This window comes from Chrysochloris asiatica, unplaced genomic scaffold (assembly GCF_000296735.1).
Source record: "Chrysochloris asiatica unplaced genomic scaffold, ChrAsi1.0 scaffold00096, whole genome shotgun sequence".
NCBI classification, from domain to species: Eukaryota; Metazoa; Chordata; class Mammalia; order Afrosoricida; family Chrysochloridae; genus Chrysochloris; species Chrysochloris asiatica.
Genome location: NW_006408614.1, coordinates 10520893 through 10535462, shown reverse-complemented (window position 1 = coordinate 10535462; position 14570 = coordinate 10520893). Strand labels below are relative to the sequence as shown.

At 44.8% G+C, this 14570-nt stretch overlaps 1 protein-coding gene across 1 annotated transcript in view; it reads right to left on the bottom strand.

Annotated features, from left to right (window-relative positions):
• Positions 1-14570, bottom strand: part of TRAF3IP1 (TNF receptor-associated factor 3 interacting protein 1) — an 83064-nt gene that overhangs the window by 58746 nt on the left and 9748 nt on the right. The window lies entirely within an intron of this gene.

Genomic DNA, 14570 nt, shown 5'->3' with positions numbered 1-14570 from the left:
GCGCCTGATCCAAGCCATGGTATTTTCAATAACCTCATATGCATGTGAAAGCTGGACAGTGAATAAGGAAGACCATAGAAGAATTGATGCTTTTGAGTTGTGGTGTTGGAGGAGAATACTGAAAGTGTCATGGGCTGCCCAAAGGATCAATAGATCCGTTTTGGAAGAAGTGCAGCCAGAGTGCTCCTTGGAAGCCAAGATGGCTAAACTTCATCTCTCATACTTCAGACATATTGTCAGGAGGGACCAGTCACTGGAGAGGGACATCATGTTTGGTAAGGTGGAGGGTCAGGGAAAAAAAGGAAGACCCCCAACGAGATGGACTGGCCAAGTGGCAGCATCGATGGACTCAAACGTGGCCACAGTAGTGAGGTTGGCCCAGGATCGGGCAGTGTTTCGTTCTGCTGTGCATAAATAAGGTCTCTATGGGTCGGTACCGACTCAATGGCACCTAACAACAACAATAGAGAGAGAGAGAGAAAGATTTATTATCAAGGAAATGGTTCATAATTGTAGAGTCCCAGGTCCCCAGCAGAAGTAAGAGAGTCTTTCCCACGTACCCATTACATTGGTAGCAGGCCACACCCCAAGGAAGCATCCCTTGAATTGATTGGTTGCTCATAGGTGCTCATCATAGAACTAACTGGACCTGCATTAGGCTTCATCACCTGGGAATAAACACATCCCAACTGCTCAGCCTCAGGACATCCTGGCTTAGTCGAGTTGACACAGGACCCTAGCCATTACAGGGTGTGTGTGTGCTGTCTCAGGCTGTGCTCGGTGATTTTGTGATGGTCTCAGGGTGGCTGCCGCCATGCCCTCACTGTCTTCAGACACTTCCTGTGAAGAGTTGGGGCGTGAACCCTGATCGTCAGTAGAGGAGGGGCATGTGCCTGGCACCTCCTGATACTTTCTGCCCAACTTTGATGGACAACTGACATGTCCTAAGATGGGTGTTGTGATCCTTCTTAGAATCCTCAAGGACAAGGGTCTGGATCATCCTGTTGGGTCAGTCACCAAGACCAGCATAGATGCTAGCAGAGAGAGGGGCCATTTACAACCAGCAGTAAGAGCAGTAAATGTAGGCCGTGGTGGGACTCATTGACATGTCAAGACCAGCCAGAGTGACAGACCCACCCCACTAAGCTCCCCTGTGGTGTTGACGCAGAAAAAGAAATCAACCGAATATAGGGAGGGGGCACAGGACAGGGGGGACTTTCACTTAGCACACAAAGCCAGTGGACACGTGACCCAAGGGGCAGCCTATAACTGATGCCCTCTAAACGTTCCTCGGCAGTCCCAGGTCCCATGTGAGTTCCTCTCAGCCGAGGGCAGCTGCCTCTCTCAGAGCTGTTGTCCTCACCAGTGAGAGGGCCAGTGTGGTCCAGAGCACCCTGTGAGGTCATTGAGGTCTCTGCCCAATGTGGTGCCCTTCACACCTCACCCCACAGTCCATCTGTACACAAACGCTCACCTTCTGCTCTGTTTCTCAGGACCCTGCCAGAAGCCTAGCACACAACAGTCCCAGTGGGAACGTCACTCCAAACTGCCCCCCCCCCCCCACCACTGCTGCCGAGTCAATTCCAACTCACAGCCGCGCTCTAAGACAGAGTAGAACTGCTGTGTAGGGTTTGTTGTTGTTGTTGTTGTTAGGTGTCGTTGAGTTGGTTCCAACTCCTAAGGACCCTATACACAACAGAACAAAAGATTCCCGTTCCTGCGCCAACCTCGCAATGATTGTCATGCTTCAATCCATTGCTGCTGCCACTGTGCCAATCAGTCTCACTGGGGGTCTTCCCCTTTTTCCCTGACCCTCCACTTTAACCAAGCAGGTTGTCCTTCTCCAGGGACTGACTGGTCCCTCCTGGTAAACTTCCTTAGGATTTACTAGACTGGAATCTTTATGGCAAGAGCTCTGGTAGCGTAGTGGTTACGAATCGGGCTGCAAACCTGAAGGTCAGCAGTTCGAAACTACCAGCTGCTCCGCGGGAGAAAGATGAGGCTTTCTACTCCCGTAAAGATCTACACCCTCGGAAATCTTGTACAGGGTCGCTATGGGTCGGAACCGACTCGACGGCACTTAACAACAACAACAACAATCTTTATGGCAAGGAGCTCTGGTAGCGTAGTGGCTACGAATCGGGCTGCGAACCTCAAGGTCAGCTGTTCAAAACTACCAGCCGATCTGTGAGAGAAACATGAAGCTTTCTGCTCCTGTAAAGATTTACAGCCTCGGACACTATGAGTTGGAACCGACTTCACAGTACTTAACAACAACTACAACAATCTTTATGGTGGTTCCAGCTCACCAGCTGCTCCTTGGAAACCCTATACAGGGTCACTATGGGTCAGAACCTACTTGACGGCACTTACCATCAACAACAATCTTTCTTTCTCCCTCAGAATAGCTGAATGGTTTGAACCACCGATCTTGGAGTTAGCAGTCAAATGCTTACCCCACAGTACAACCTTTCTGGAATAGCAGAGTATAGAAAAAAACAAACTTTCTGTCACCGATTGTTGAGGTTTAAGCCCAGAAAGGAAAAGTCTTCAGAGAGACCAAAAAAAACGACCAGGACTCAAACCCAGAGGCATTAGTTTATCACGGGAAAGAGAGCGTTTGCTGACAGGCGAACTTCCTGACAAAGGACCCAGAGGGTGGTCACCAGCAGGGACTTACTGGACGATGACGTTTTTCTGCATAAAAGGAGTGGGCTAGGGTCTTTTTATATCATGAGGCATCAAGGTCTCACCGGTTTCAGGGCAATTAAGGGGTCCTGGTGTGGTGCTGTGGGCTAATGCATCAGACTGCAAAGTTGTTTGAACTGTAAGGTTGGCGGTTCAAGCTCAGCAGCTGCTGCTCCTTGGAAACCCTATACAGGGTTGCTATGGGTCAGAAGCCACTCGATGGCACTTAACAACAACAACAACAACAGTGGTGTGTAGAACAAGGAAAACCTGCTCTTTCCTAGAAAAGAGAGTTGGGGTATGCATAGGGGAGTGAAGGGGCTGTAAGCTCCTGCCTGGTCATGGTGGTGGTGGTTGTGTGCCGTGGAGTCAGTGCAGACTCATAGCAACCCTGCATAGGGCTGCCGAGGCTGTAAATCTTTACAGGAGCAGAAATCTCTGTCTTTCTCCCACAGGGACAGCTGATAGTTTCAAACTGCTGACTTTGAGATTAGCAGCCCGACTTGTAACCACTACACTATTAGAGACCTTTAGGCTCCTCCCTAGCATTATGTATAAATAAAGCGTGAGAACAAGGAGTTTCAGTTGGCATATGGGAGGAGGACACTGTGTCCTCCTTCCTAGATATTGGGCACAGGGGAAAGAGATATGGTTTGAGTTGATATTAGTGTGGCCATTTGGGGGCATTTGGTTTGTATCCCTATACCCAGTTGATTCCACCTAGTGGCTACCATACATGTTAGAAAATTGAGCTGAGCCCCATTGGGTTTTCTAGGTTGTAATGGAAACAGATCACCAGACCTTCCTTCTGCAGTACCTCTGTGCAACTTCAAATCACCCATCTTCAGGTTTGCACCACCCAGTCACCTTTACCAAAACTCAAACTGTTTACAGTAACTCCATCCCCATTAGGGGTAAGAAAGCATGAGAGAAAAGCAGGTGGAAGGTAGGAGGTTGGACTAACTCTCCTGGCCAGGGGCATTGGGGCAGAGGTCTGGGAAGTGGCAGGCTCTTGACCAAGCAAACCATTGCCCCTTCCCCTCATCTGAAGCATGGTGTGCTGGGGTGGGGAGGACTCCCCCCAGGACAGACTGAGAGAAAATCAGCAGGGGTTTATTTCCTGGTACCCACGTGGCTTCCCTGACTAATGAACGTGGTAAGAGTTGATGAGAAGTGGTCCTTCCCCTTTGTTTGCCTGGATGCTTTCTGTTTGTACAATGTTGATTTGATTTGAAGAAGGATGTGTTAAAGGGAATGGAATTCTGAGCCGTGTTCACAAAGAAGTAAACAGGTTTGTTGGAAAGGATGAGAGAGAAAGCTGATGGGGGTGAAGGGATGAGGAGGTACTTCCTTTCCCTGAAGGAGGTTGTGACATCATCATAAAGGTCCCCAGGTGTGGCCTGATGGGAGGGGGGCCACTGAGACCAGCTGACGTGGGGTCTCCTTTCTCCAGGAGATGTAGCTCAGGTCACCAGTTAGCTTTGCGTTGTTTCTCTTACCCAGAAACGTGTGTGTTGTGGAGATTGTGAAGGAGCAGTGGGTTGGGTGTTCTAAGTGGTGTAGCTGACCTCCAGATATTGAAAAATCTGGGTGCGGTTTCCAAAAGCCCCCATTTGTGCTGACTGGGGTGTCAGACAGCTGCGTGGGGAGGAGTTCTGGGGAAGGTACCAAGGCCAGTGGGGGGCTGTGGTTGCCACGGAGAGAGAATGGAGAATGACAGGGACAGAGGGAAGGAGGCGTGCGGGTGCTGTGGGACGTCTCTCTGCCATTTGTGAGGTAAACAGTATAGGCTCACCCTGGAGATGCCTCCGGCGCAGTTCCAGGCCACTGCAATAAAGTGAATGTCGCAATAAAGAGAGTGGCGTGAATATTTATGGTCCCCAGTGCTTACCAAACTTACGTCCACACTATACTGTAGTCTGTTAAGTGGGCAACGGCATGATGAGAAAGTGTGGCATACGAGAGGTCTTCAAAAGGTTCATGGGAAATTCTGTTCTCTTTCCATCCTGTTTTCCACTGGCTTTTTCAAGTTCCCCAGCAATGTGAGCACAAGCAAACTGGGGCATGCTCACATGAAGTGAGTACACATTGTTGGAAAATGGCACTGACCAGCTTGCCGGACACAGAGCTGCCACACACCTGCAATCTGCAAACACTCAAACATTCAGTGTCTGAGAAGCGCCATAAAGCAAATGCAGGGCTCCTTCCCACAATGCCGGGGCCCCATCTCACTAGAAGGGGTGCTCCTGTGCCTCCCAGCCTATCGGGGTCCCACCTGGCTAGAGGGGTCTTGCATGTGCCTCCCAGCACGCCGGGGTCTCACCTCCCTAGAGGGAGAACACCTGTACCTCCCAGCATGGAGTCCCTCCTCGCTAGAGGGGGCGCTCCTGTGCCTCCCAGCATACTGGGGTCCCACCTCACTAGAAGTGTCGCACCTGTGCCCCCCAGCACGCCAAGGTCCCTCCTCACTAAAGGGGGTGCTCCTGTACCCCACAGCATGCTGGTATCCCTCCTCACTAGACAGAAGAACTCATGAGAGGCGAACATACACCTCTGATGAGCATTCATACATTCCATCAGGTCATCATCAAAACAAACTCTGGGATTGTTATTTGAAACCGTTGAGCGAGCCCCAACTCATGGTGATCCCACCCATGGTGAGCCCCACTCCTGGAGACCCCACACATGATGAAATGGAATGCTTTCCCGTGCTGCACCCCCACCCCCACCCCCACCCAACCCCGGTGATTGGCTGTGAATCAGACCATTGTGATCCAGACGGTTTTCATTGACTGAATTTTCAGAAGTAGCTAGCCAGGCCTTTCTTCCTACTCCACCCTACTCAGAAAGCTCTACTGACACCTATTCAGTATCAGAGCAACACGCAAGCCCCCGTTGTCCAATGGCTGGTGAGTGTGCATGGTACATTCACAGGGATTCAAACCCGGCTCTCCATCCACCTCACCCATTTTACAGAAGAGAGCAACGATGCTCCGTTACTTCTAAGCATCGTGGTGAAAGGCATGGCTGTGCTGGGTCTCTGCAGGTGGACCATGCCACTCGGCCATGACGTCACCATCTCATGATGGATTCTTCCATTGACATTGCTCAGCAATGGTCCTTCCTGGGGGAAGGGTTCAGGGGTGGTCCATTTCTCCAGAAAAGCCAATAATTTGCTTTCGTCTTGCCCATTCTCTTTGCTCAGTCCAAGCAGATGGGTCTGATGTGTGCTCCGTGATGGTTATAAATTCAGGACAAATGAGAAGCTTCCAGAAGAAAGCGGGGCTCCACCAGTGGATGGAGACACTGAACAAAGCCAGGCCCACCCGTGAGATCCTGGCAGGGAGAGGGGGGCGTGTGTGGGAGGAACATGGAAGATTTTCAGAACTAACAAAATTGCTTTTAGTGTGAGTGCAATGAAATGTTACAAACACACACAGATTTGGACTTGCTGGGACATAGTAGACACTCAGCATGCTAAGTCACCTCGCTGACAGTGGTATGGAAGCTCCTGAAAATGGAGGAGTGGCTGTGGGCTGAGCCCCGGTGCCTGGGTGGCCCCCACTGAGCCCCAGGACTGTGCACTCAGAGTACTCCCATTGCTCTTGACCTTGGGTCTGAAGAGAGACTGACATCACAACTAAGGAAAAGAAAGCCATGGGCGAGGAACTTTCCCAGCCAGAAAGGAGGTGGGATTCCACCCGAGCACCCTGGTCCAGCTTCCTCTCCACCTGCTCAGACGCCACCACTGTGTTCTCCAAAACGCAGACCCATTCGACTGCAGCCTCGTTTCAGCTCTCCCATACAAAGGCGGACAAAGGCTGGGACAGAAAATGGGTCAGTCTGTAATGCTGGTGGAGGATGCTGGTCCTGATGAGAGAGACGCATCACACACACACGTGCACTCACATTCATGCTTGTATGCACACATATATGCACACAAGCAGTCACAGTTGCACAGGCACAAATATACACCCCACACATGTGGCCATGCACCCAAGCCTCCCAGCCACCAGGGACAGCTCTTCCTAGCTCCTTCCAAGGCTCTGGAGAGAAGTCCCAGAATCTCCTTCTGCAAACCAGCATGTTGTTAGGTGCCATCGAATCAGTGCCGACTCATAGCGATCTTATGCACAGCAGAATGAAACACTGCCCGGTCCTGGGCCAACCTCACAATTGTTGCCACACTTGAGCCCATTGATGCTGCCACTTGGCCAGTCCATCTCACTGGGGGGTCTTCCTCTTTTTCTCTGATCCTCCACCTCACCAAACATAATATCCTTCTCCAGCCACTGGTCCCTCCTGAGAATATGTCTGAAGTATGAGAGACAAAGTGTGGCCATCCTGACCTCTAAGGAGCACTCTAGATGCACTTTTTCCAACACAGTCCCTCATGGTGGCCAGAAGGCAGGCTTACAGAATGTGCCCTTCAGTGGTTTAAATGATTATATATTCCTAAGTGGTTTTGTGTACATAAAAAACAAAAAACAGAGAGTCTAGAAGCAAATACTGTTGAATGATGATGCACAGAGGGGATTGTAATCATTGCAATGAAACAAAATACCATAGGATAAATACAAAATTGATTCTCCCATGTAAACGATCACTCAATTCACAATAAAATCTTAAAAAAAAGCAAACAAACAAACAAAAAAAAACCTTATGGGCAGTTCTAGTCTGTCTTATAGGGTTGCTATGAGGCTGCAGGTATAAGGGTTAGGATTCCAGCACATACCTGATTCAACCCACAGCAATTTCCACCACCTGCCATTTCTTTATTTAGCAGGACATTCAAAGGTGACCCCTCATGGTCCAAGCTTCCAGGCTTTTGAGGAGTTTCCTGGTTCCGATGCACATAGACAGCTCCCCACCATTCTGTTGGGTGGTCCTAATGTTGTGGCTCTCATGTTGCTGTGATGCTGGAAGCTATGCCCCCAGTATTTTAAATACCACCAGGGTCACCTGTGGTGGACAGACGTCAGTCTAGGAAAAGGGAGAGGCAGACAACTTCTGGGGGTTTAGCCACTGAAGCCTTATGAATAGCAGCGGAGCATTGTCAGTTATACTGCTGCAAGATGAGACTCTCAGGTTGGAAGGCTCTCAAAATACAACTGGGGAAGAGCTACCACCTCAAAGTAGAATTGACCATAATGGGTAAATGGAGCAAAGCTTTTGGGACCTTCATTTGCTGATGGGGCACAACTCAAAATGAGAAACAAATGAAAACATCCATGAATACTAAGAACATGGAATGTATGAAGTATGAATCTAGAAAAATTGAAAGTTGTGAAAAATTAAATGGGATGCATAAGCATCGATATCCTTGCTTGGTCTTGTTGTTACTGTGGTTACGTGCCCTTGAATTTGTTCTGACTCATAGTGACCCATTATAGGGTTTCCGAGGAGTGACTGGTAAGTTTGAATGGCCAGCCTTGTGATTCCAAATGACCGTTCAATCCTCCACTTATCTTACAGCATCAAACCAGGACTCCATCCTAGGCATTAGTGACCTGAAATGGACTGGGACTGGCCAGTTTGAATCAGAAAATGATACCATTTTCTAAGCTTGGAATGACGTATTCAAGAGGAATGGTGTGGCATTCATCCTCAAAAGAATATTGCAAGGTCTATCTTGAAGTACAACGCTGTCTGCATTAGGATAATATCCAAATGCCTACAAGTAAGACCAGTTAATACCACTATTATTCAAATTTATTCAACAACCACTAAAGCCAGTGAGGATGAAATTTAAGAATTCTACCAGCTTCTTAAGTTTGAAATTAATCACACATGCAATCAACATGCATTAATAATTACTGATGATTGGAATGCAAAGATTGGCAGCAAAGTGGAAGGATCAGTAATTGGACAATATGGCCTTGGTGATAGAGATCTGATATCGGAGATCACATGACAGAATTTTGCAAGATCAACTACTTATTCATTACAAATACCTCTTTGGCTGAAAGCAGATTGTATCAAACATGACATCCTTCTCTAGTGACTGGTTCCTCCTGACAATATGACTGAAGTATGAGAGACAAAGTTTGGCCATCCTGACCTCCAAGGAGCAACACCATAACTCAGAAGCATCAATACTTCTACGGTCTTCCTTATTCACTGTCCAGATTTCACATGCATATGAAATTATTAAAAATACCAATGCTTGGGTCAGACGCACCGTAGGCCTCAAGCTGACATCTTTGCTCTTCAACACTTTAAAAAGGTCTTGTGCAGCAAATTTGCCTAATGCAACACATCATTTGATTTCTTGATTGCTGCTTCCATGAGTGTTGATAGTTGATTCAAGAAGAATGAAGTCCTTGACAACTTCAATCTTTTCTCCGCTGATAAGAATGTTGTTTATTAGTCCAGTGGTGAGGATTTTTGTTTTCTTTACATTGAGATGCAATCCACACTGAAGGTTATGCACTTCAGTCTTCATCAGCAAATATACCAAGTCCTCTTCAACTTCAGCAAGCAAGGTTGTATCATCTGCATATCGCAGGCTGTTAATGAGTCTTCCTCCAAACCTGATGCCACGTTTTTGTTCATATAACACAGCCTCCTGGATTCTTTGCCCAGCATACAGGTTGAATAAGTATGGTGAAAGACTACAACCTTGTCGCACCCCTTTCTTTAGTTTAAACCATTCACACAGAGTCACTGTACCAAAAGGACATGGGTGATGGTCAACCGTTTCAAGAGATAGCATATGATCAAGAGCCAATGATACCGAAGGAGGAAGTCCAAGGTGCATTGAAGGAATTGGCAAAGAACAAGGCACTAGAAATTGATGGAATAAAAATAGAAATCTTTCAAGAAAGTGAGGCAGCACAAGAGGCACTCACTTATGTATGCAAAGAAATTTGGAAGACAACTATCTGGACAATTGATTGGAAGAGATTCATATTTGTGCCCATTTCAAAGAGAGGTAACCCAATGGAATGTGGAAATCATCGAACAATCTCTTTGAAATCCCATGCAAGTAAAGTTTTACTAAAGATAATACAGAAACGGCTGCAAGCATACATTCACAGAGAACTTCCAGAGGTTCAAGCTGGATGAAGAAGAGGCCATGGAATGAGGGATATCATTGCTGATGATCGATGGATCTTGGCTAAAAACAGAATAATCAGAAAGATGTTTACCTGTGCTTTATTGACTATGCAAAGGCTTTCGATTGTGTGGATCATGACAAGCTATATGATTGATCCAAGAAAAATGAAGTCCTTGACAACTTCAACCTTTTCTCCATTGATAAGAATGTTGTCTATTGGTCCAGTGGTGAGGATTTTTGTTTTCTTTACATTAGATGCAATCCATACTGAAGGCTGTGTGCTTTGATCTTCACCAGTAAGTATTTGAAGTCCTCTTTACTTTCAGCAAGCAAGGTTGTATCATCTTCATATCACAGGATGTTAATGAGTCTTCCTCCAATCCTGATGCCACAGTTTTCTTCATAGAACCCAACTTCTCAGGTTATTTGCTCAGTGAACAGATTGAATAAATATGGTGAAGGAATACAATCCTGTAACACATCGTTCCTAATTTTAAACAATTCATTGTTTTCATGTTCTAGTCAAACAACTGCCGCTTGGTCCAAGTACAGATTCCTCATGGTTACAATTAACTGTTCCAGAATACTCATATTTTACAATGTCGTCCATAGTTTATCATGATCCACACAATCAAAGGCTTTTGCCTAGTCAATAAAATATAGGTAAAGATATTTCTGGTATTCTCTGCTTTCAGCCAAGATCTTATGGATGTCAGCAATGATAACTCTCATTCCATGTCCTCTTCTGAATCTGGCCTGAACCTCTGGAAGTTCTCTGTCAACGTATGGTTGCAGCTGTTTCTGTATTACCTTGAGTAAAAATTGCTTGCATAGGATATCAAAGATATTGTCCGATGATTTCAGCAATTCATTGGATCACCTCTGTTTGGAATGGACACAAATACAGATCTCTTCCAATCAGTTGATCAGATGGTTATCTTCCAAATTTCTTGGCAGAGATGAGTGAGTGCCTCCTGTGCCGCCTCACTTTGTTGAAAGATTTCAATTTTCATTGCATCAATTCCTGGTGCCTTGTTCTTTACTAATTCCTTCGATGCACTTTGAACTTCTTCCTTCAATATCATTAGCTCTTGATCATATGCTACCTCTTGAAATGATTGAACATCATCCATTTCCTTTTGGTACAGTGACTCTGTGTATTCCTTCATCTTCTTTTGATGCTTTCTGCATCATTCAATAATTTGGCAAGAGAATCCTTCAATAACAAAATCTGAGGCTTGAAATTTTTCTTCAATTCTCTCAGCTTGAGAAATGCAGAACGTGTTTTTCTGACTCCAGATATTTGCACATTACATTTAACATTTGACTTTGCCTTCTCGAGCTGATCTTTGAAATTTTCTATTCATCTCTTGTACCTCTTCATTTCTTCCATTTGCTTTAGCATCTCTATGCTGGAGAGCAAGATTCAGAGTCTCTTCTGACATCCATTTGAACTTTTCCTTCTTTCTTGTCTTCTTAATGACTTTTTGCTTTCTTCATGTATGATGTTCTTGATGTCATCCCGCAATTCTTCTGGTCTCCAGTCTTTAGTGTCTAATGTATCAAATCTGTTCTTCAGATGATCTCTAAATTCAGGAGGCATATACTCAAGGTCATATTTTGACTCTTGTGGACTTGTTTTCATTTTCTTCAGCTTCAGTTTGAATTTGCAAATGAGCAATTGATGGTCTGTTCCACACTCTGCCCCTCGCCTTGTTTTGACTAATGATATGGAGCTTTTCCGTTATCTTTTTCCACAGATGTAGTCAATTTGATTTCTATGTATTCTATCTGGTGAGGTCCATGTGTATAGTCATCTCTTATGAGAAGTATGAGTATTCCAGAAACAGATGACTATATCAGCACAAGTCCAGAAACAAGATAAAGTGACTGAGACAAATGAACTAAACAAGATAAAGTGACTGAGACAAATGAACTGAAGGTAGACCTACATTCCATACTGGAAGGAGGGCAGGCTTTGGAAATGCTTGAGAAGTAATTCATAAAAATGATTATAAAATGTATCAAAACCCTTTACAATGAAGTTAAGAAAAATAAGGAAGAAGTCAGGAAAGCTCTACAGGAACAATCAAATAAGATAGATAAAGCATTGGAAACAATTTAAAACCTACAGAAAGAGGTCCAAATGATTAGTAATAACATATCAGAAATGGACAATACACTGAAAGGGCAAAGGAGTAGAATTTTAGACATAGAAGACAGAACTAGTGATCTGGAAGACAAATCTCTCAATACTACTAAGATAGAAGAGCAAGCATAAAAAAGGATAAAAAATCTGAATAAGATCTAAGATTCATTTTGGACAACATGAAGAAGAATAACTTAAGAATTATTGGCATTCTGGAACAGGAAGAATCACACAAGTTCACAGAGGAGCTAGTTGAAGAGCTTCAGGAAAAAAATTTCCCTAACATCCTGAAAAGTGAAAAGATAAGCATTCAAGAAGTTCAACGAACCCCAGGAAGGATAGACCCTAAAAGATAATCACCAAGACATAATAATCAAGCTCTCCAAAATCAAAGATAAGGACAGGATCTTGAAAGCATCTAGTGAAAAGAGAAGTGTAACATACAAAAGTAAACAAATCAGATCAAGCTCGGATCTTGCAACAGAAACCATGCAGGCAAGAAGGCAATAGGGAGACATATATAAAACTCTGAAAGAAAAAAAATTGCCAACCAAGAATCCTCTACCCAGCAAAGCTGTCAATCAAATACGATGGTGTAATCAAAACATTCCAGGATAAACAGAAGCTAATGGATTTTTCCAAAGCCAACCCTGTGCTGCAAAACATCCTAAAAGAAATTCTGTGGACTGAGAATCAACAAAAACAGACAACAACCAGAGATTGACATACATGGCAGCACCACCCAGAACTCAATCGACAAATGAAAGCATCAAGAATAGAACAAAACTTAAAGAACAAATTCAGAATCTAGGAGGTCAGTCTATGGTCAAAACAATTGCAATGTGAAAGAAGGTAAACACATAAGAACAGAGAGATCCAGGTGGTGAGAAGATCAGGTAGATTACAGGATAAGATGTTGTTGTTAGGTGCCATCAAGTCAGTATAGACTCATAGCAACCTTATGCACAACAGAACGAAACACTGCCCGATCTTGGGCCAGCCTCACTACTGTTGCCACGCTTGAGTCCATCGATGCTGCCACTTGGCCAATCCATCTCGCTGGGGGTCTTCTTCTTTTTCTCTGACCCTCCACCTTACCAAACATGATATCCTTCTCCAGTGACTGGTCCCTCCTGACAATAAGATAGATTGACTTAAATGGAGGGGAAATTTTAACAGAATATAAGGTAACCACAATGGTGGGGTGAGGTGGGAGATTTGGGGAAGGTGGAGGGAGGCAATGATAGAGCACAGGGTAAAGGCAGACACATCATAATTTGGATATTAGGGAGGGCAATACAAGAAGGGGGAGTGGGTGGAAGAACAAGGTAGATAGGGGAACACTGAGACAGGTTTGCATGGTCTAAATGGGATAGAGGTAAATAGTGATGCATGCTCAACCTTGGAACAACAGGACTCTGTGATACAGGAATCTAGGCATAGTTTGAAGAGGGGAAATAATACTAAGATGCTTGACTGTCTTATGAATATTGGTTTCCCTTACCTACTAATTTAAAATAGACACTTGAGCGGGATAGAAAAGAATGTCAGGAAACTTGATTACAGAAAGCTTGTAAGCCCGTCTTCAGCCTATAACTGATTGGAATACCTAAACGGGGTTCTAGAACTTACCCAGAGAAATAGGCCTCTTGTAGAGCCTTTGCAGTGTATAGGACCTTAGGTGGAATCCTGAGCCCCATCCAAAACTGCCGGGGGCCAGCCCCGGCAAACATTCCAGGATTTCCCGAAGGTTGATGCGGACATCCACGGAAAGAATTACACATAGTCGATAAGTCGTGATGAATTCAAAATCTTTTTATTACATGCTTTATTATTCTTCTCTCATTCTTTACTGTCCTGTTCATTCTTTACTCCCCTGCTCTCCTGCTCATCTCTTCTTCTGCTTCTTTACTCCCTTCCCCTGCTCCTGCTTTCGTCTTCTGCCTCTTTACTCTCTCCTCCCTCTCCTGCTTTCATTCTTTTCCATTCTTTTCTCTCCCTTCCTGCTTTTCCCCTCTATTCTTCTTCCTACATGCTATATTATCCTCCTTCGTCCTTCTTTAATCTCCTTCCATTTCTTTACTCCCCCCTCTCCTGCTTTCCCTCTCTATTCTTCTTCTTACATGCTTTTTTTAATCCTTCCTCTTATCCCTTCTTCTTCTCCTCTACCCACCTCTACTTACTTATTCTATCTTACATGCTTTATTACCCTTCTTCTCCTTCATTCTCCTTCTCTATTCTCCTTCTCCTCTCCCTCTTTATTTTTCTACTATCCTTTTTCCTTCTCCACACTACTCCCCTTATTCTATCTTACAACCCCCTTATATACCGTTACAAAAAAATTGTTTTCATAGTAATCAATGTCTTCAAAATACAATCTATTCTGAGGCACATTCTTCATGGTTTACGACCCTTAGATTTACAACAGGGATGAAAAGTTAAACATTACATCAACACATACGAGAGACATCCTGGTGCCTTGAAACCTTTTAGTTAAAACATTTGCTCATACATAAATAACTTCTATTCTTTTCTCTGAGAAGCAAGTTAACCTTCACGTATGTTTCTTAACCTTTGTCTGTTAAGTCTTGTTAATTTTAGTTGTTAGGTGCAATTAATTCTCCATTAACTTCTTCCATACACTATCTGTTTATAGCCTACAAAAACATCACT